The 22099-nt window shown below is 43.2% G+C and overlaps 1 pseudogene; it reads right to left on the bottom strand.

The window, feature by feature from the left end:
• Positions 1-1572: 1572 nt before the first annotated feature.
• LOC101031401 (small nuclear ribonucleoprotein Sm D2 pseudogene) lies at positions 1573-1949 on the bottom strand (annotated as a pseudogene).
• Between the last annotated feature and the right edge of the window lie 20150 nt (positions 1950-22099).

The raw sequence follows: 22099 nt of genomic DNA, 5'->3' as shown, positions 1-22099 counted from the left end.
GCACCATCTAGTCCGTGACAGCATTCTGCCATTATGGATATTCTGCTATTCTTTTCAGCAATTCTCACTTTCCAATATCTTTGATTCATGTGTAGGCTTATGTGTTCCCTTTCTTCTTAGAAAGGAAGTATATAAAAGCAAGGACATGATCGAATTTTTTCTACAATGAAATTTGTAAGGCCCAGTTCATAAGAGATGGCCACGGGTTATGGTTATGTGGTCAACAACAGATGCGTGCATAGATGAAAACTGCCATTTATTCAGAATTCTCTTGTGCTACACCATGTTATAAAAACACGGCATAGAGTGTCTATCATCACTACAAATTGCAGCATAGAATCACTTATACCCATTTTACAAAAGAGGGGAAAAAAATCCTAGAGAAACCAGCATTGTAACTTGCCCAAAGACACGGCATGACTACACATGGCCTCCAGGATCTAAGCCCACATCTGCATGAGCCTAAATCCCATCACCACCCACTGCCCAGCACTGCCTGCCCAGGAAGTCAGTTACTCCACTAACTCACAGCATCCTTTCAATCAGTGGGAGGGAAACCCTAAAATGCTACCAAAGTGACAAACAAATATTCATTCATAGATTTCTACTACAACGAATTTGTAAACTTGGGTTAATTCAGTGAAGAAAAATAAGAATTAATTCTTATTTTAAGAAAAATAAGGATTATTATTTTTAAAAAAATAAAACCATTATTTTTTTAAAAAATAAAACACAATTCTTATTTTTGAAACATTGAAACTTGGAGTGATCAAAAACCACATGAAAAAAAAATCAGCATCACTGGTCATAAGAGAAATGCAAATCAAAACCTCAATGAGATACCATCTCATGCCAGTCAGAATGATTGGTGTTTATTAAAAAGTTAAGAAGGAACAGATGCTGGCTGGGTGCAGTGGCTCACGCCTGTAATCCCATCACTTTGGGAGGCTGAGGCAGGCAGATCATGAGGTCAGGAGACCGAGACCATCCTGGCCAACATGGTGAAACCCTGTCTCTACTAAAAATACAAAAATTAGCTGGATGTGGTGGCGCGTGCCTATAATCCCAGCTACTCGGGAGGCTGAGGCAGGAGAATTGCTTGAAACAGGAAGTCAGAGGTTGCAGTGAGCCGAGATTGCGCCACTGCACTCCAGCCTGGGGACAGAGTGAGACTCCATCTCAAAACAAAAACAAACAAACAAACAAACAAACAAACAAACAAACGACAACAAAACAGATGGTGGCGAGGTTGTGGAGAAATAGGAATGCTTTTACACTGTTGGTGGGAATGTAAATTAATTCAACCACTGTGGAAGACAGTGTGGTGAGTTTTCAGAGATTTACAACCAGAAATATCATTTGATCTAGGAAACCCATTACTGAGTATCTGCCCAAAGGAATACAAATCATTTTATTATAAAGATACATGCACATGTATGTTCATGGCAGCACTATTCTTTTTTTTTTTCCCACTAGAAAAAAACACAGAGTTTTATTGTTCTCAACACCAGCGGCAGCGGTCTCCGTAGGACAGGGGAGTGAGTTCTGTTGACTGACAGGGATAGGTGGGTCCTACTTGCCGGCGATGCGCGGGTTCCGCAGGACCACAATGACTGAGTCTCCTCGCAGGAACATCTTGGAGATGTAACGGTCTTTGTTGACTGGCTTGGACTTCTTCTTGCCCTTGCCACTCTTGGGTACCTCAGTCCACATCTCCTTCACGTTCTCCAGCACCATGTTGCAGTGCCTATCGAAGGCCTTCACGCGGCCCAGGAGTTTCTTATTGTTGCGGCAGTTGATGAGCACTTGGGTGTTGTTCTTGACGGACTGGGTGAGCACGGAGAGTGGCCCCGTGTTAAATTCCTCCTCCTCTCGCTTCTGCAGCTCCTCCGGGGTCATCTCACTCTTAGGCTTGTTGAGGAGGCTCATGTTGGTCACTAAGCTCTCGGTTCACTCCGGCAGCACTATTCTTAATAGCCAAGACATAAAATCAACCAAAATTTCCATCAATGATAGACCAGATAAAGAAAATGTGGTACACATACACCATGAAATACTATGCAATCATAAAAATGAATAAGATCATGTCCTTTGCAGGGACATGGCTGAAGCTGGAATACATTATCCTCAGCCAACTCACGCAAGAACAGAAAAGCAAATACTGCATGTTCTCACTTACAAGTGGTAGCTGAACAACGAGAACACATGGACAAAGAGAGGGAAACAACACTTACTGGGGCCAGTTGGGGAGGATAGGGAAGAGAATATTAGGGAAAAGAGCTGATGAATACTGGGCTTAATATCTAGATGATGGGTTGATAGCTGCAGCAAACAACCATGGCATGTATTTACCTGTGCAACAAACCGGCAATACTACACATGTGCCCTGGAACTTAATAAAACAAAAACCCAGAGATTAGATATTAATATATTTCCCTTCAAACTTGAAATTTTAATGAAAAAAAAAAAAAAAAAAAAAACAAACAAAAAAAACAAACCAAAACGATAACTATGGATGGGGAAGGACTGCCTCTCAGGGGAAGATACAAGTATTGCACCTACTCCAACTGTAATAGTTCCAGGAGAGAAAGACAGACAAGATGTGAAGCTGTCTGTATCCTGAAGTACAAGGAGAAGAAGGAGAAGACGTAAAGAGAAGCAAAAGTGGAAAGGGTTGAGGAGAGAAAAAGCACAAGGCAGGAAGGAATAGAGAAGACGCGAACATAATCACCACAGTGATGAGAGCACAGGTCACGCTGCTGGGTTTTGCTTTGCATTTTGGAAAACACTGTCACATCCAATTTATCTGGAGCCATGTGTCATTATTGTAGTCCCCAAATTGTCAGGGGACCCCAAATCACTGCCTTCTCTGTTTCTACAAACAGAACACAGGCCGGCTGGGTTCCCTTTGGTGCATGCTAATGCGTCTTGGTCCCACGTCAAGTTGACACATTGCTTTATTCCTGGAAGGTACTAAGGTGCCTCCCTGGGGTATAAATAGAGCAGTGCTGGGTGCTCACTTCCACAGCAGCTTCCTTGATCGGTGCCACACACAACTGAACATCGACAGCACCCACCTCACCATGAAGCTGCTGGTGGTCCTCATGCTGGTGACCCTCCCCCTGTACTGCTATGCAGGTGAGCTCTGGGCAGGGAGGTCTGCCTCAAAGCTAGGGGTTGTCTGTCACCTGGGCCCCTGTAAAAGAACTCCCAGACTCCAATTCCCAGGACAGGTCGCCTCAGTACAAAGGGTCCGGGTGTGACAGGCCTTAGGATTCCCTTTAGTTCCTGACAATCAAGCAGGCAGTGCTCTCGTGGGCTGTCCTCTGCATTGGAGCTGCACGCTGTGTGTCATGGCACTCAGGGTCACATTATGAACATAGCAACCACAGAAACCAGGATGAGTCTCAGGACTGAAAATTGGAATTAGCTATTTCAGTGTTGCAAGGGTGAGACATGAATGAAGGACCCATGACATATGCCACCAGCTGATGGTCCTCATGCTGGTGGCCTGCCCCCTGTACTGCTATGCAGGTGAGTTATGAGCAGGAAGGGCTTCCTTAAAGTTAGGGTTCATCACCTGGACCCCCTGTAGAAGAAATCTCAGACCTTACTTTCTCGCACAGGTCAGCCCCATCACGAAGGGTCTGGGTGCATAGGTCTTAAGATTCCCATTAGTTCCTGACAATCAAGCAGGCACTGCTGTCACAGGCTGTCCCCTGCATTGGAGCTGCACGCTGTGTGTCATGGCACTCAGGGTCACATTATGGACATAGCAACCACAGAAACCAGGATGAGGTTTAAGATCAAATATTGGAATTCGCTGTTTCAGTGTTGCAAGGGAGGTACGTAAATAAAGGCCCCCGCAGGCGATGAAGCAATCATGGGTCTCCTTGAATTTGGAAAGAAATAGGAAACCTCTCAGGACAGAAGTTCCAGGCTACAGAGTGTGACCCAGCATCTACCCTGTGGGGCTCGCTCTGTGTTCTCAGAGTTGTTCTGAGTCTTTCCAGGATGATCTTTCCATCCCAGTTCCTTTGGTCTCAAGGCAGATCAGGGAGGAGAACTCACACCCCCTAAAGTCTTCTTCCAGCACTGAAGATCCAGTGGGAGGAAAAAGCCTTGACAGCTGGAATCAGCACTGATAGGTCCCGTCAGTGGCCTGCCTTGTGTAATTCACAAAGCTTCCCTTGCACATTCTGCCTCATTTGTTCGCAAAGTAGTTGCAGATGGGTGAATAGCTGACAAACTCACAGTCAGCTAAACAGAAGACAGCAGAGCCCAGAGCACAAGCAGCTCATGCAAATCCATGTCCTGATCACTTTCCACTCCCCAAATGTGGGGGCCACCTAAGGTCCTATCATGAGCAAAAAGTTCTGTTTCAGGCTCCTTTCTAGTGCAGCAGAGTTAGCGGAGCTAATGGACAGTATCCTAGACCGATTCGTCTGAAATCTTCGAACCCCTACTTGATCCTGGGAATGACAAAAGGGAAACATTGCATGATTTTGAACCAAAGAAGCTCAAGCAGTGTTTGCTGTGTGTCCCCAGTCAGAAGACCTCGTTTCCTGAGGGTCCTCTTCACCAAGGATACACAGGATTGGGCTGATCTGAGCTTTAGAGGTCAGGAGAATTTGCACAGCCTGAGTTGATGTTCCCAGAATTGAGAACTTGACACTGTGCGCCATAATCTTTCTGAATTTTGGTCTCTCCTGGGAGGAAAGCAGATGACTAGCCTCAGAGCTCATCCCCAAAGTGGGTTCATCCCTCTGGGGATGGTCCATGTTCTTATGCCTTTGTCTCAGGTTCTGGCTGCCAACTGCTAGAGGAAATAGTTGTAAAGCTTGCGGATCCAGAAGTGTCTGTACCAGAATTCCAGCAATATCTGCATGAGTTCTTAGATGGTGGTGACAGTGCAGAGGCTGCAGGGGAATTCAAACAGTGTTTCCTCGACCAGTCAAATGAAACTCTGCATGATTTTGGAGTGATGATGGTAATTTCATTTTTTTTTCTTATGTGCCCTTTAAAATCACTGTCCAAAAAGAAACAGGCTCTAAATGTGCCACAAGGAGTGTTAAGAACTTGGTGAAGAAGCTTTCTTTATACATCAGTTAATTTAATTTTGTCCTTAGTGTGCTTTGCCATTGCATTTTGAGAGTCTTCAGGGTGTTATAAATGGAAAAGGCAGGAAAAAAAAGAAAGAAAAGAAAAGTCCGAAAAAGGAAGAGCTAATCATCGGCTCTCCAGTTCATTCTCTCTCTGTCTCTCTCACTCACTCACACACACACACACACACTCGCATAAACACACATGCATATAAACACAAAAAGACACGGCAGACACACACACATACGTAGAAACACACAGACACATGCACATAGACACACAAAAAGAAACATAGACAGAGACTCACAGGTACAGACACACACATATTTTCTTTCTCTTTTTAATTTTGATGAGGCAGGGTCTCACTCCATCACCCAGGCTGGAGTGCAGTGGTGCGATCTTGGCTCACTGCAACATCTGCCTCCCAAATTCAAGGGATTCTCCCGCCTCAGCCTTGGCCTCCCGAGTAGCTGGAATTACAAGTGCCTGCCACGACTCTGGGAAAATTTTGTATTTTTTGGTAGAGATGGGGTTTCACCATGTTGGTAAGGCTGGACATTTTCTAACAGGAGAAAATATCTGATTCTCAAAGAGCCACTCACTGCTAGGAGCAACCAATAACACAATTTTCCCTTTCACAGTAACAAATAATCAAAACGTTCTCAAATATTTTTAGAGTCCAGAAAATACCATTTATGAACATTCTACAGATTCTAATGTAAAGAATTTAAAACCCAAGCCCAGATTTCTTAGCACACATGACTGGGAATCACACACCATTTAATTAAGCACCTCCGGAAATGGGAAGTGTAGATCATGGCGTGAAACAGCACAAGTGCCAGAATTCTTTACCGTAAAACTCAACCGTTATAACAACGAGTATTTCTGCCTATTTAAAAACACACATTACTTACAGATTCCATTTTTAACAGTTATTTAATATTTCAAAATTCCATGTGAAATATTTTATGGTAGAAAATTTGGAGATCTACCAAACAATTGTAGAATATTTTCTCTTAAAAAATCTGGAGTATTCTTGCTGAGAGTGTCTCTTAAAAAAAGTCTGGAGTAGACTAATTGTTCCTAGCTCCAATATTTTTAAAATCTATACCAACGTAGTGTTGGGGAGCCTTAGAGTGTTTCAGTATTTCTCACTTGCAAGGCCACACAGCAGCTCCAAAACATCACGTTCATGTATTTGAGCTGAGACTTCAACAATTCTGTGTTGAATGAGTTGTATCAGAATCAGTTTATTGGCAGATAAATACCACATGTCACACATGTATTGGATAAACTATTGTAAGGAATAGGATTTTTGGAGAAGAAAGTATTAAGGGGATCCCTGCTGGAAAAAAGATCTTAAAAATGACTCCTGTTGGGCATCAGTAAGCATCTCCTGGGCCTGGCACAGTGGCTCACAACTGTAATCCCAGCACTCTGGGAGAATGAGGTGGGCGGATCCCTTGAGGTCAGGAGTTCAAGACCAGTCTGGCCTACATGGTGAAACCACATTTCTACTAAAAATACAAAAATTAGTCAGGCATGGTGGCAGACACCTGTAATGCCCCCTACTGGGGAGGCTGAAGCAGGAGAATGGCTTGAACCTGGAGGCAGAGTTTGCAATAAGCTGAAGTCACACCACTGCACTGCAGCGTAGGAAGCAGAGAAAAACTTTGTCTCAAAAAAAAAAAAAAAAAAAAGTGTCTCCTGGATGACAGAATAAATGAAAAGAGAATTCTTGTTTTGGTTCCAGTTCAAATTTTCCTGGGTGTGAGACGTTTGTGAACGAATGTAGGAAAACAACATGAAGAAAAGTTTCTGTATTTGAAAAGTTCACTTTCTAAGAGTGATTTGCAAATTAAAGTGGCCTGCTTTTGTTTTCCAGCAAGTCATATACAACAGCCCTTTCTGTGATCTCTACTAACTTTATACAAGAACATTGGCTCAGACGCTGTAAGACAGAAGACGGCCAGAAAACTGGTACCTACTGCTACAAACCACAATTTTTTCTTTTTCTTTTTTCTTTAGACCTTGTGCGTAGAAACTGCAAGGCAATGATTGAAACCCCCAAATTTGTTTTGATTTCAATAAACTAACTGCAAATCACAAAGTTTCCTTTGTTGTTTCAGGAAAGGGAGGCTTTCCAGGCTTCATAGTCAGGCCGCCTGTGGGAGGCAGACACAGACAGGCCACAGACAGGTCTTGCGAGTGTCGGGTGAGGGACCAGGCTTCTGCGAAGCACTTGCTTTCTCATTGTTTTTTTGCACAAGCACTGGGCCTCTCTCTGAAGACTGTTTCCCTACCCTCATCCCACCACCTCCCCACGTGACTCTCTCTGGTGTCCTCAGGGTGGGTCCTGCTCAGAGGCCCTGCTTCCACTTTGGTACTCCTGCCCATGCTGAGCACCACTGGCAAGGCCAGCTCCTCTCCACTGTCCCTGGACCTCCCCAAGTTGTGCTGGGCCCAGACCAGAGCCAGCCAGGGAGGGAAGGCCTGCAAAGCAGGGTGGATGCTGTCTGGATTTTCAATTTTAATTTTTGTTATTTGTGGATGCTGGCCTCAGATTTGATTATTTTGAATAGTGCATTAAAATCATCTTTACAATATTTTAGACACATAAATATAATTACTGCATTTCACAGCACCCTCCTGAAATTGTTGTTTCCCTGGGTTTGTTCTTTGCAGTAGGAATGGGGTCCATCCTCCCCTGCCCCACAGTGAGCTGCAAAGGCAATGAGGGTGGAGAGGAGTGAGTGTGCTCTGCAGGGACCCAGCACGGCAGGGGATGTTTAGATGGAACCTGGGGTCTCCTTCATGTCCTGTCCCCAGCATACCTGTCACCGGGGTAGGTTACTGCCACCTCTTCTGCTCTTACCTCAGCCCGTCCCTCTTCTTTCTGGTGCCATCCCCTCACTCAGGAAGACCCTGTCTATTTCTCAGGGTCAGACAGCTCACCTCCACCAGGGCCAACTCTTTTCTCAGGCAAGGCAGCTGCAGGGATCCAGGCCCACAATATCTATAGGGGACCATAAACGTAAAATAATTTTCATGAACCATATCATAAAGTGAATATAACTGTGATGAATATACATCGATGAATCCAGCCAGGAATATATACTCTATCTTACCAATGCAGTTGTAAAATATGCACTTGATATTTAATTTCCGCTTATAAGTGAGAACATTTGATATTTGTTTTTCTGTTTCTGTGTTAGTTCACTTTTGATAATGCCTCCAGCTGCATCCACGGTGCTGCGAATGCCATGATTGTGGTGTTTTTTTATGGCTGCATAGTATTACATGGTGTATATGTACCACATTTTCTTCACACAATCCCTTGTTGCTGGGTACATTGAGTCCATATCTTTGCTATTGTGAATAGCGCTATGATAAACATATGAGTGCAGGTGTCTCTTTGGTAGAATGATTTATTTTTCTTTGGTTATATACCCAGTAGAGGGATTTCTGGGTCTAATGGTAATTCTGCTTTTAATTCTTTGAGAAAGCTCCAAACTGCTTTCCACGGGAAGTTAAGTAATATGCCTTTACACCAACAATGTATATGTGTTCCTTGTCAACAACTGGTATTTTTTTTTACTTTTATGATAGCCATTCTGATTTGTGTGTGATAGTATTTCATTGTGGTTTTGATTTGCATCTCTTTGACAATTAGAGATGATGATGATTTTTTCATGTTTGTTGGCTCCTTCTATCTCTTCTTTTGAGAAGTGTCTGTTCATGGCCTCCACCCACTTTTTAATAGATTAATTATTTTTCTTGTTCTTGTTGATTTGTTCAACTTGCTTATAGATTCTGGACAGATGTCCTTTGTCAGATGAATAGATAATATTTTCTCCCATTCTAAAGGTTGTCTGCTTACTCTGTTGATAGTTTCCTTTGTTGTGCTAAAGCTCTTTGATTTAATTAGGCCTCATTTGTCAATTTTTATTTTTGTTGCATTTGCTTTTGAGGATTTAGTCAAAAATTCCTTGCTTAGGTCATTGTCCAGAAAATTATTTTTACATTTTCTTCCAGGATTTTTACTTTTTATGGTTTTACCTATTTATTACTTGAGGTCTTACTTTATTGTTGAGTCTTTAATTCATCTGGAGTGATTTTTTTTAATGATGAGAGGTAGTGGTCCAGTTTTATTCTTCTTCATATGGTTAGCCAATATTTCTAGCACCATTTATTGAATAGAGTATCCTTTTCCCATTCTTTATTTTTGTCAACTTAGCTAAAGATCAGATGGCTGTAGGTGTGCAGCTTTATTTCTGAGTTCTATATTCTGTTCCATTTGTCTATGTGTATTTCGGTATGAGTACCATGCTGTTTTGGTTACTGTAACCTTATAGTATAGTTTGAAGTCCAGTAATGTGATGGCTCCAACTTTGTTCTTTGTTCATAGAATTGCTTTGTTTATTAGGGCTCTCATTTGGTTCCATATGAATTTTTCAAGTTTTTCTAAATCTGTGAAAAATTATATAGAAAATTTGATAGGATATCCTTGAGTTTGTAGATTGCTTTATGGACATTTGAATAACATTGATTTTCCCAATCCACAAGCCTGGGATGCTTTTCTATGCGCTTGTGTCTTTTATCATTTCTTTCAGCAGTGTATTTTAGTCCTTCTTGTGCTGGTCTTTCACCCCTCAGTTAAATATATCCTTAACACCTCTTCCTGCTATGCAGAATCCTCAATGTTGAACACATACTTCTCCCCTTCTCCTACCACTTCTTTCTACAGCATATCTTTTCTTACTTTTCTGAGAAAAGATCATTGTAGAAAAAGCTTGGACAAATTTACATGTCTAAAAATATCTTAATTCTATCTTCACACTTAAATGACAGTTGGCACATTGTAGAATTATATCCATATAGAGTTATACGTTGAAAATCCCACAAATAATATGTATTTCTCCTTTGCCATTATGTTTCTTATGTCAATGCCATTTTTATGTGAAAATTACTCATTTATTTTTATTTTTTATTATACTTTAAGTTCTGGGGTACATGTGCAGAACATGCAGGTTTGTTACACAGGTATACACGTGCTATGGTGGTTTGCTGCATATGTTGATGCCATTTTTATTCCACAACTTAGATAGGACTATGTGTTATTTCTAGGGGAAAGATTCTGTCTTTAAAATTATGTTCCAAAATTTCACCTGGATAGTTTTTGGAGTGGAGAATGAGGGCCTTCTTAATTTAATCCCATATCCTTCATTTTGGGATGATTTTGTGTGTTACTTCTTTGATATCATGGTTCCAATCATTTTCTCTCTTTCTTATGATGGAATTTTAGAGTTTGACATTGTTAGTTAGTTCCTCAACATTCTTCCCTTTTCATTCATAGTTTTCCTTTCTTTATCTTTTACAAATATATAATTTGTTACCCTGTTTTAATTTTATTCTTAGTTTTTTCATAAATTTTTTATCCAATAACACTTTTCCTTTTCTGAAACTCTGTTGCTTTTTCAGTGATTTTTGAAGCATCAAGGAAATGAAAGACTTTAGCAATGTGGACTTTCTGAGACACATGACTGTGTCCTATGAGATGAGTCATCATAATGTTCATGTCTAGACCAATTACAAAGGCATTTGGATAAATTAAGAGCTTTCAAAAAAAAAAGAGCTTTCATATATTTGTTTTGGCTCTTTCTACTCCCCAACAGTGAAGTTGTCATACACTACGGTTAGATACCCTAAGAAAAGTTAGTGGAAGTTTCAGGAGAGAAGAAAAGCAGCCTTAATTTTGAATCACTGTGAAGTTTTGGTTATTGTACAGGTCTGCATATTCTAATTTCTGAATTGAGACTCTAAGCAGTATTTATAGAAAGGGGAGAGCCAAATAAATAAAAAAAATAAAACAAAAACAAAAAAAAAAGAGGAGAGCCATTAAAGGTTTACTTTAAATAAACTTATGAGAAAGATACAGTTTTGTTTTCACAACACCGATTTTGTCCTAGAGTATTAGGTAGATAATAAGCAAAAGTGATTTCAACAAGAAAGTCTACGCAGACAAAAGTAAAGCTTCTCAAAGAAAAACATATTGTAAGACCCCTGCATAAGTGAACAGGTGTGGGAGAGGCTGCAAGTATTAAAGGGACCTGCGTAAGTAAATCTTTTGTACCTGATAAAGTTCAATTTCCCTTTTATTTTAACTAGAGTTTGTTAAAATTGTGATGTCTTAAACAAGGAAGTTATATAGGATGTGAGTCAAGCAGAAAGTTGACAGAGATGTATTTCCTTCAGGGTGTTAGAGATTCTGGGAAAGTATTTCCAATGATTAAAATACAGGCCTGCTCAGCTTTCCATCACTTTCTTGCCCTTGCTCAGATGGCCCCTGACTGTAGAGTCTGGCTTGATTCCACCTCACACTCTTTACAGCCGCTGCAGAAGAATATCACACGGAGCTTAGGATAACACACAACAATGGCTTGCAATCTCCAGCTTTGGAGGGCTGAAGAGGTACAAAAAGGAAAGGCTTCAAGGTCAAGTTTTGATTATTGTACAGTTTTGATTATTGTACTGCCTTGGTGATGTTTGCAATTCTCAGAGTCCTATACAGAACTCTTGTCTTCCAGATCCTTCATCCACAAATCGCTAGCAGTCTTCATGTAGAAGACTGGGAGTGAGGGAATGGGGATGGCATGGATTTGAGTTGCACAGGTACTGATATGCCTGTCCTGGAATGGGAAATGTCAGCCTCCCAGTTGATTCCATACAGAGACATGGTTGGAGACTATGGGGTAGGGCACTTCTCATCCACACACTCACTGGTGGTAATGTCTCTGTGTTCCTGGGCATTCAAGAGGACTAGGTAAGATAAAACTTGAAAACTTCCAGCCATAGTTCCAAGGCACAACTTTCTGGATAAAGGGTAGTTTTAAGATAATGACTTATAACATTTGTAGAGTGCTTTACATCATTAATTAACTTGGTGAAATTTCACAATAACTCTATGAAATGCATAGTCTATCACAGAAAGGTAAAATGGAGACAACAGAGAAAGGTGTATTCCAGGGTGTGGGTACTTGAGAGGGTTTCACAGGGGAAGCTACTTGAAATGGCCTTACAGATGAGGTGGCTGGCTCTCCCATTCAGGTAAGGAGATAGAGGCAAAGGGAAACCCATACACACTGCTACAACCCTGTGGCTACACATGCTGCATAAGCAAATGGCAAATGAAGAAGTGGGGTCGAGCAGAAAGGACCTGCATAAGCAGGGAAATGAGTTTAAAGGGGCAGAGAAACGAGGTCTTGGAAGTATTTGTGAGCAAGGCCAAGAATAGAGAAATGATCATTCATCAGTGGTTCTAATCTGAGTTTCTCAGAGTGTTGTTGCATGAGCTCCATGAATCCTTGTGTTTATCAAGCATAGAGAATAGGTCATTTATTTCACTCATTTAGGAACTATTTCAAACATACATTTATGTCGATATGATTATACAGGTTTATTGTAAAAGCATTACTGGACTCATATAGCTCTTGTGTACTATTTCCCTAATCAAGACATTGTATAAATATAACTTTTCTCACATGAGGTTGGTTTTAGATTGATAGATCCCCTACTTGAAACATTTGGGAACACATCTCTTTTTTTATGGTTATTGAAGTGAGTGTCAGGATCACAGTTCAATTTGATGAGACTTCCTTTGGTATCAGTATGGGGGATGTATTGCAGAAAGGTTAAATCAAAGGTTAAGATCACTTAAGAGGCGTTGCTCTGAACCAGGAAGGGTATAGACTGGCTGTGATGATGACTGTGGTATGGAAACGAGAGACTCAACCACGTGATGCTGTGGAGGTGGAGGGACCTTAGATGTGAGGAGGGAGCATGACCCGATCAATGGCCCCCAAAAGATGACCACACCTTAATCCTTGCAATCTGGGAAAGGAAGCACTGTCCTAAAGTGCTGGTGAGTGATGTAGACACTGAGGAGCTCTCTGAGTGTGTGGAGTAGAAAATGTTAACTCAGGGTTGAAACCAGGATATGCACCAGAGTTTATGATAAACGAAAAGTATGCTGGGTGTGACAGAAGAGAGAAACCACAGTGGAGAGGTGGCACCGAGCAGTCTGACTGTGGGTCTGAGGTGACATCACACTAGGGCCACTGCTGGGTGGGAACCCAGGGCCAGGATACCCAGGCAAGCTGGGGTTTCCCTCAGTACATGACCAGCAGGAACACTGTAATTTCTGTGACCCTGTTACCATGGTTTCACTCTCAGCCACAGGATGAAAATCTGTAAGAAATGCAGGATGATTCCTACCAGATATTTTCTTCTGAGATGTCTGGACTCAGGCCTCACTGGTAACAGGATGCTGGTTCTCTGAGACTGATTATTACCCACACTATAAGGCCACTCACTATAGGGAACCATGTTCAATTCAAGGCCCAAGACTACAGGATTATAACAAGATCAGTGGAGACATGCAGGGCAAGTGATTTATTAAAGCAAGACGCTGAAACTTTTACATTCTCCAGTGAATATCAGGAAATCGTTGAAAGACTTCGGAAACAAAGATACAAGTCTTTTCACATCTCAGCTATTACACTTCACTAATACTTCCCCCTGAAATAGAAAAAAGGAAAGAAAAGAAAGTAGGGTGAGTCGTACTGCTCCTGGAGACAAGGGGTTAACAACTAAGTGGCAGATGAAAGTCTGCCCCCACAAGGCAATTGGAAGGGCAGAGGGAGAAACCCAATGTATGTGGGAAACCAGGGCTTAGACCTGGTGGCCTTACAACACCCATGCCCATGAAGGAGCAGCTTCTCCTTGCCAGGCCAATAGCAGACCCAGGAGTGTGGCCAAAGGTCCTCATGGAAGGGGGATGAGGGGTAGACAGAGCAGCCAAGAATTATTTTCTTGGGCATTCTAGGACTGTCTCCTGGAACAGTGGAGTCTCCTGTTCTTTGCAATGGGGGACCCATGGCTGAGATGCCCCGCAGGGCTGAGAGGGCCTCTGTGAAGCATGGCTTCCAGAACACTCCAGCCTCCCTGTGCAGGAATTCTGCCTCCTGGCCCAGGCACTTCTCAGGCCTGAGCCTGCAGTTTTCATGGGCATTTGCAGCTGAACCTCATGACCTAACCCAGAGGCACCCAGGCTAAGGAGCCCCTGGAAAACCTCTGATTTCTTTAGAAAGACAGAGCAGGGACACCCAGCTTTCGAGACACTACAGGGAGGGTCTCTGCACACTGGCTGTGATCAGGAGAGCTTCATGAGGAAGGGAGCATAGGGGAAGCCAGGAGGGGATCCTGGCTCTACAGAATCTGCAGAGAAGCCCAGCCCTCCAGCACTGCATCTGTAACTCTTTTGCAAACACCATACATCCAGGAAGTCTTGTACTGGGTTCCAGCGTAACCCCTGACTTGAAAATACGAAGCTATGAAAAGAACTTAGAGAGGGTGGGACCAGAGGCAACACAGGGATAGCAGAAGAGATCCAGAAATGCAAAGGAAAGAGAAAACTCAGAAAGACTGGATTCGTCCTGAGAGAAGACTGAGAGAGGAGACACCCCAAAAATTGTGGCAAGAATGTCTAGAATTCGCCATAGAAAATAGAAGTTGCAATGCTCACAATTATACCAGTTCTACCACCATGACCAGCAGGACCCCTAGAAAACGAGGAGGACCGCTGGACACATGCTGAGTGCTGCTTGTTTTCACAGTCCGTCTCTCGATAATAATTCAGAGCTCCAGCGACCACCGTTTCTTCATGGACTGGGAGCTGTCCAAGGATCCTGCCAGATGTAACATTTTATGGGTCTGAATTTACAACTTAAGAAGCTGTGAACTCAGTTGGCCTCAAAAGGCTTGATAGAGGAGAATGGTAAGTACAGTGATGAGCTGCGCATCCACAGCTAGACTCCCACTCAAGTCATCCCACGCCACTCCCAAAGCCACTCCTGGTGGAAGCTCTAAGCACCAGGGACAGGAGGAAGCTCGGAGAGGGTGAGCATCCTGCCAAAGGTCAAAGAGCTGGGAAGTGGTGGAGCCCAGATTCACTGCAGACCTTGCATTTCATCATCTGACACGGATACCATCCAGGAGTGAAGCTCAGGCAGAAAAATTTCTAACGGTTACCTGTATTGATTTTCTGCAAAACTTCTTAGGTGTTAGGCAGTGGAAGAAATAGCCCTGAACCTTATATGGGGTTCATTCAACAAGCACCGAAAAGGTTTGGATGTTAGTTGTTGAAGACCAGGACTCCAGTCTGAATAGGTGACCTTGTGCTCAGAGGAAGGTGCTTCCTGGGGCTGGTGCTGGACTCATGATGATTACGCTCATCCTCATAACGGCAAAGGGCCAGCGTGACCATCAGGAGACACAGACAGCCTCCGTGGTGTTGTATTCTGCTGTGAGCTCAGCTTTAGCAAACAGTGAGTGATTTGGACTCCACAGCAGGAGCCCGTGGCACTGTGGAGCCCAGGGCTATTTGTACCTAGGGAGCCTGGCTGGTCCTGCCCACAGAGACACTTGGCAGGTCACAGGCCTGGCTCCTGGCCCTCTCTTCCTAGCCCTGCGGGAACTCTGCTCTGTGCTCGAGGTGAGTGTTCAGGTGCCTCTTGAAATGTTCCCAGTATCGTCAGTTGCTTCTGAGCTTTTGATATGTATGTCTTCATTCTTTGTGTCAGTGCAGGGGCTCAGGAAGCTGGAGGGCTGTGCTTTGGTTTCTGGAGAGCAGGCCCATATGGGTCTGGTTTTGACTCCTCTCTGCCTTTCTCACAGCTGGCTACATGTTTCAGTTGCCCATGGATTTTGTTTGACAAAATCAAGGTGACAGTCTTCACTACATAGGTACCTTAAAATACATCTCACCTTGAGTGTAGATTAGTTCAACCATTGTGGAAGACAGTGTTGTAATTCCTCAAGGATCTAGAACTAGAAATTCCATTTGACTCAGCAATCCCATTACTGGGTATATACCCAAGGGATTATAATTATTCTATTATAAAGACACTTGCACATGTATGTTTATTGGGGCACTGTTCACAGTAGCAAAGACTTGGAGCCAACCCAAATGCCCATCAATGATAGACTGGTTAAAGAAAATGTAGCACTTTTCTTTATCCTCAGGATAGACCACAGAATACTATGCAGCCATAAAAAAGGATGAGTTCATGTCCTTTGCAAGGACACAGATGAAGCTGGAAACCATCACTCTCAGCAGACTAACACAAGAACAGAAAACCAAACACCACATGTTCTCACTCATAAATGGGAGTTGAACAATAAGAACACATGGACACAGGGAGGGGAACATCACACACCAGGGCCTGTTGGGGGGTTGGGGAGCTAGGGGAGAGATAGCATTAGGAGAAATCCCTAACGTAGACGATGAGGAGATGGATGCAGACAACCACCTTGGCACATGTATACCTATGTAACAAATCTGCATGTGCTGCACAAAGTACAATTTTTAAAAATGCAGCTCACTTTTGGGGGATTTCCTTGGGATAAGCGACTGCTGTACCTGTTCTCTAGGTTGCCTCACTTTGAGGCCAGAGTCTTTGTTTATGGGGAGTTGTCAACATGAACAAGATTCACATTTTCTCTCTATTAAAAGCAAGCCTCCTGTTACATCTACCCACACACATCTCAGCCTAAGGCTGATGTAATGATTAAACACCTGACTCTTTTTTCCCAGAAAGATCTGGGGGTGTCTAGAGCCTATCACACATCAGATGTGTTGAGAGCTCTTTGTTCTAGGGCTCCAACCAGGGAAGATGATGGAAAGGAGCAGACAGGTGAACAGGGTGGGTGCCCACTTCCCCCTTTTCCCTGGGTTTGAGTTTTCCACTTCAAGCCTAGCTGTGCTGCCTGAGCCATCCCAGTTTGGGGACAGTGAAGGCAGCCCCCAGCCTAAGCAATACACACACATACACACACATCCTCTCCACTGTGATGCCATCATGTGGGTGTGAGCACATCACCGGAAATTTCTTGCTCAATGAAAGTGCATTTGAGAAGTGTCATAGCTCAGGCCAGAAGTTTTCATTCTCAGCTGTACAATCAAACCACTTGGAAGCTTTTTAAATATATGGACCTCCAGACTTTCCTTTCTGAGGATTATGATCCAGTCAATCAGGGCTGAGGCCCAGACTCCTGTGCTATTTAAAGTTCCTCTGGGCCAGGCGAGGTGGCTCACACCTGTAATCCCAGCACTTTGGGAGGTCAAGACCGGTGGATCACTTGATGTCAGGAGTTTGAGACCAGCCTGACCAATATGGTGAAACCCCATCTCTGCTAAAAATATAAAATTAGCTGGACATGGTGATGCATGCCTATAATCCTAGCTACTCAGGAGACTGAGGCAGGAGAAGCACTTGAATCCAAGAGGCAGAGATTTCAGTGAGCCAAGATCGCGCTGTTGCACTCCAGCCTGGGCAAGAAGAACAAAACTCCATGAAACAAACAAACAAAAAACCAAACACTCTTCTGGTGATTCTGATGGGGAGAAGGGTTGAAAACCTTTATGAAGGAAGACCAGTAAGACCTTCATGAAGGAAGGGAGCCTAATGGGTTGTGTCATCAGAAACACCTTAGTGGGTTTGGTTCAGTCTCAGCTGAGGGCAACAGTGGATTTCGATTCCATCACACAGGATGATGAGGGAGTCCCTGAGCCAGCTCTGCCACTACCACCAAGGAGTGGGAGGTTCACTGGTGAGGCTTACGGCTTAGGAGGGTTCAAACCCACATCTAAGGGCTCTTGAACCTTAGGAAAATTGCTCAGTTTATGTAAACCCAATTTTCCTCTTTCTGGAAGTAGGTAAATAACGGTGCCTACAACATTGGGTAAAAGTTACCCATGTCTGACACACAGTAAATTCTCAGTGAATATTAACTACTATTATCTTGTTCCATTTGTCATACATGTCATGGTTTGCCACTAGTTCCTAATTTAAAGCACAGCTAAAATCCATGACATCACCTACTTTCAGAACTACAAGGTTACCTGGATACATTTCTCTCTGAAAAAATGGGGAAGGAAACCCAGCTCGTGGTCTCTGAGTCTACAGACCCATGGACGTGGGCTTCAGGACTGAGACCTCTTTTCAGCAGGTCTGTGAGGCATTCTCCCTATCTGTAGACCGGAGGTTGTCCTGGCGCAGGCTTGAACTTCACCTCATCAGCGTACAGTCCACAGGAAAGATGTGTATGTCTCAGGGAGGATTGAGATCCACCCCTTCTGGCAGGGGTGGATGCTGAGGTCCTGAGGCAGGGATTAATGAAGAGCCCTGGAGACTGAAGACAGGAGTGGCACCTGGCAGGAAGGACACTTGTCATTAATGGCTCTGGCCCCAGCACTGCTGTGTGGAGAGCTGCAGGAGGAGCTGGGGCACCTACGTGGTGACCAGCCCAGGGCCCTACCTCAGGGCCAGGGGCTGGATATGGTGTCTAAAGACCACTGAATGAGACTGTGCAGGTCCAGGACTGCAAGTGGCTGGAGTTGCATCATCTGTGTTAGCAGGTTGAAAATAATTTAGATCACACAAACCTTGTTCTGTGACCATAACTGAGTCCAATTAAAAATCAAGAGCAGAATAATAAGAAATTCTCCAATCACTTGAAAATTAAACTCCCTACTGCTCAATGATCAATGGGTCATTAAATACTTTTTGAAATTGTTGTAAAAGTGTCTGTGTCCGGCCCTGGGCTGTGAGGTGCGGGCAAACAGGGACAGTGGATAAACCCTTCTCTACTCCTGCCTCCTGCTGAGATGGTTGGGGATAATACTCTTTCGCTTCCTGGAGGCCATCTGGTTTGTTGAGAGGATCAGAATCTGTGAAACGCAGCATCAGTCTCTTGCATTACAAGGCCTGGGATGACAGCCTCCTCCTCTCTTTACGTTTTCTTCTTACAGCCAACTATGGACGCATTGGGATGCCTGGAGTCATGCATTCTGTGATCACCTCCGTATCACTGGCACTGAACTAGGGCAAGGGCCTGTCTTCTATTTCACTTTCATTTCTAGGTTTCTCTCCATCCAAGGTGAGAGATTTGAGATGGAATGACCCGTAGACAGAGCTTGGACATCAGCCTCAATTGCCCTATCATCATGAATGTGATGACTGTCATTCCTACCTGCAGGACTGCCAACTGCTACCTGAAGACAACCAGCCCCAAATGTGTAGTCATCCCCCCATGTCCTGCCAGGATCCAAGCCAAGCTGTTCATGCTTTTGGTAGTTCTCCCTGTATTTTCTCCATGTATTCTCTTGTCTTCAGCTAGATACTTGTCCAATTATTCTAGAGTGCAACTCACAGGGGCCCAACGTGGCAACAGTGATGCTTCATTTATTTATTATACTTTAAGTTCTGGGGGTACATGTGCAGATCGTGCAGGATTGTTACACAGGAATAAACATGCCATGGTAGTGGTTTGCTGCATACTGGTGCTTTTTCTGTGTTTCTCTCTGTCCTTCTTCCTTCTTTTGCACTGATTGGAATGTGTTTAATCTCATTTTTTCCTGTAGCAGTCTAAAACTTATATGTGTTCTTGATATTTTGATGCATAAATATGATCTTAATTTTCCTTACCAAAAAAAAAAAATCTTTGATTACAGATACCAGGTGAGTTAATACTAAACTACAATTTATGATCTATCCTAGGCCTCTAGGAAGTGAAAGAGCATTGTCCCCAACCATCCCAGCAGACATCGAGAATTTTCATCCCATTGAGGAATTACCCAGGGGATAGTCCCTCAAATGATACCTTGTCAAATAATGTCCAGCAGTGATTTCCTTTGAGCGGTGCTCTGAACCTTCAGTTTTTCCCTGCTTGGGTCTTGACCAAGACAAGCTTTCATGGTGGCTGTCGAAAGTCACCTGGTATGGTCACTCTAAACAAATTGGAGTCTCATCTGCTGCCAGCATAGCCACCATGGAGTCCTGTGTGCTTCACTGAGCCAGGACACTGGAAGGTCAGTGATGATTCTCTTGGGCTCATTTACCGAAGGAAGTCTGTTTTTGATTACCGGATGCCCCCTCTTCCTGAGCCTGTTGCCTCTCTAGGAAGTGTATGGCCTCCTCAACAAAGGGACCAGGGCCATCTCTAAAGAGATGTATATTTTCTGCTACCCACGTGCCCATCTTCCAGTTCCTAGCTCTGAATCTTTTCCCTTCTCCTTCCTTTCAGGATCTTAAGACAATGAGTGCGGGCTGCGGTTTGGGGAAGGTGTTGTGGGGAGGGCCTTATGATGACTTTATTTATGCATTTATTTGAGACAGAGACTCGCTCTGTCGCCTCGGCTGGAGTGCAATGGCACGATCTCAGCTCACTGCAACCTCCGCCTCCCAGGTTCAAGCAATTCCCCCCGCTCGGCCTCCCGAGTAGCTGGGACCACAGGCTCACGCTGCCACACCCAGCTAATTTTTTGTATTTTAGTAGAGATGGAGTTTCATCATGTTGCCCAGGCTGGTCTTGAACTCCTGAGCTCAGGGAATCCACCTGCCTCGACCTCCCAAAGTGCTAGGATTATGGGCATGAGCCACTGCACCCAGCCTTCATTATGATTTTTGTAGGTCACAGGTATTATTGTCTTCATGGGCCACTTCTCCATAAGAACATGATAAACACTGTATTTTATAACTGCATTGGTCAAATGATGTGTATATCTCTGGCTAGATTCATCGATAAATATTCATCATTATTATTATACTCACTTTAGAAAATGATTTTTAAATTATGACATTTTCATGGATTCTTATAAGGTTCGTGGGCCTTAATCTCCGCACCTGCCTTGCCTGATAGAAGGGTCAGCCCTGGTGGAGGCGAGTTGTCTTGAGAAACAGGGTCTTCCTGGGTGAGGGGATGGCCCTGCAAAGAAGAGGGATAGGCTGAGGTAGGAGCAGAGCAGGTGGCAATAACTACCCCTGGTGACAGGAATCCTGGGGGCACAACGTGAAGGAGACAAGTTCCTTTTAAACATTCCCTGCTGTACTGGGGCCCTGCACAGTGCTCTCGCTCCCCTCCACCCTCGTGGCCATCACAGCTCACTCTGGGGCAGGAGAGGATGGACCCCGTTCCCACTGCAGGGACAGGACTGAGGACATTGAAAATTTTAACATGGGTGTTGTTAAACTTAGTAATCATATTGCATAGGATTCAAATAATAACAATATGGTGAGAAATAATATTTTTATGTAGTATTATTTAATATATTTATTAAATATATTTTTAATATATTTATATATGTTTAACATATAAAATATTTATATATTATATGTATTATATAATATATATTTATATATTATATAATACATATAATATATAAATATATTATATATTTAATATTAAATTATTTTATATATAAATATATAATATATAAATATATTAAATTATAAATATATATATTATAAATATATATATTTATATATATTTTTATTTATATATATTTATATAAATTCATATATATAATATTTATATATAATATTATATAAATATTATATATATATTTATATATTTAATATATAAAAATAATATTTTTATATATTAAAACCAAGGCCAACATCTATCATGAGGAAAAATTTTACAAAATATAAATACTAGTCAGGAGGCACCCTGCTTTGCAGGCCTCCTCTCCTGGGCTGGCTCTGAATGTCTCGGGGAGACCCAGAGACAGTGCAAAGGAGCCTGGCATGGCCAGCAGGGATCAGCGTGGACAGGAGGACTGGAGTGAAAGCAGGGCCTCTGACTGAAACCCCTGCCACACAGCCCAGAGCCTGAGGACCCCAGAGAGGGTCGACTGAGGAGGTTGTGGGATGGGGGCAGGGAAACACTTCAGAGAGAGAGGATCAAGGCTTAGAGGACAGACTGAGGAAGCAAGTGCTTCACTGAGTCTTCAATCCGTGACCACGAGCTCTGTGTGTGTGTGTGCGTGTGTGTGTTTGTGTGTGTGTGTGTGTGTGTGTGTGTGTGTGTGTAATATGTGAGGCCCTCTAAAGCCTCTTTTCTGTGCCAGAACAAATAGAAACTTTAGTATTTGCAG

Source organism: Saimiri boliviensis, chromosome 6 (genome assembly GCF_048565385.1).
Source record: "Saimiri boliviensis isolate mSaiBol1 chromosome 6, mSaiBol1.pri, whole genome shotgun sequence".
Lineage (NCBI taxonomy): Eukaryota > Metazoa > Chordata > Mammalia > Primates > Cebidae > Saimiri > Saimiri boliviensis.
The sequence above is the reverse complement of the archived record's forward strand: the minus strand, read 5'-3'. Positions and strand labels throughout refer to the sequence as shown.